General features: G+C 35.2%; 1 protein-coding gene across 1 annotated transcript in view; it reads left to right on the plus strand.

The window, feature by feature from the left end:
- Window positions 1–1,005, plus strand: part of LOC107578459 (histone-lysine N-methyltransferase 2D-like) — a gene marked incomplete at its 5' end in the record, with an annotated part of 6,469 nt that overhangs the window by 5,212 nt on the left and 252 nt on the right. The gene's annotated exons all lie outside the window — the stretch shown is intronic.

The raw sequence follows: 1,005 nt of genomic DNA on the forward strand, positions 1-1,005 counted from the left end.
ACAGAAATCCCTCTTCGCATAAACTCCTATCCTTAAGCAATTAAGGCCCTAAAGAATAATTGTGCAGAATTAGGGATGATTGACATCTGGAAACACTTACATCATAGAGATAGAGACTATATATTTTATTCTCACTCACATGCTTCATACTGTAGGATAGCCTTTTTTTTTTCTTCCGGGGATGAAACAGAGATTTATGGAGTGTAAAATTCATAACATTACATTATCAGATCACGCACCCATATCAGTGGTATGGAACATTGGAAGGCAAGTTTCATCTAACATTTGGCAGTTACACACGTCTTTGATAGGGCGACCAGCATTTCAAATTTATATTGAGTCTGAATTTAGACAATATTTAGATATAAATGATACTGGAGATGTATCAGCGGTCACCCTGTAGGAGGCTGCAAAAACAGTGCTGGGGAGTAGGATAATTGCCTACGCGTGTGCCTTAAAGAAAATAAAAATAGCTAAGCATATCGAATTAGAAGAAAAAATATCTATGTTGGAAAAACAACACAAGCAGAAAATAACCTAATTTACTGAAGAAAGAAGGGAATTGGATTAACTGATTACTGAAACAGAGAGGAACTTAAGATTTTTCAAATCCAAGTTATTATGAGTACAGCTCTAGAGCGAGAAAATTACTCTTATTCATCTGAGAAAAAAGAAGGGGCTTAACAGTTCAAAAAATTAGGACTAAGGGTTTTAATATGTCCTTCATCTTTAAACCTAAGGAAATAGCAGAAGCATTTGCAAAATATTATAAGGAGTTATGTTCAGAAACCGAAAGAGCAACTGATATAGAAGAAATGGAGGCATACCTAAAAGAAATAAACCTACCTCAGTTGAGCATTACAGACTCGAGGGAAAAGATGCTCCCATTACTGCAGAAGAGATCAATGAGGCTATCTCACGTTTGAAGAATAATAAAAGTCTTGGGACTGATGGGTTCAATAATAAATTTTATAAGGCTTTTAGAAACCAGATTTGTCCTTTGCT

Source organism: Sinocyclocheilus grahami, unplaced genomic scaffold, assembly GCF_001515645.1.
Source record: "Sinocyclocheilus grahami isolate Dianchi unplaced genomic scaffold, SAMN03320097.WGS_v1.1 scaffold10357.1, whole genome shotgun sequence".
Taxonomy (NCBI): Eukaryota; Metazoa; Chordata; class Actinopteri; order Cypriniformes; family Cyprinidae; genus Sinocyclocheilus; species Sinocyclocheilus grahami.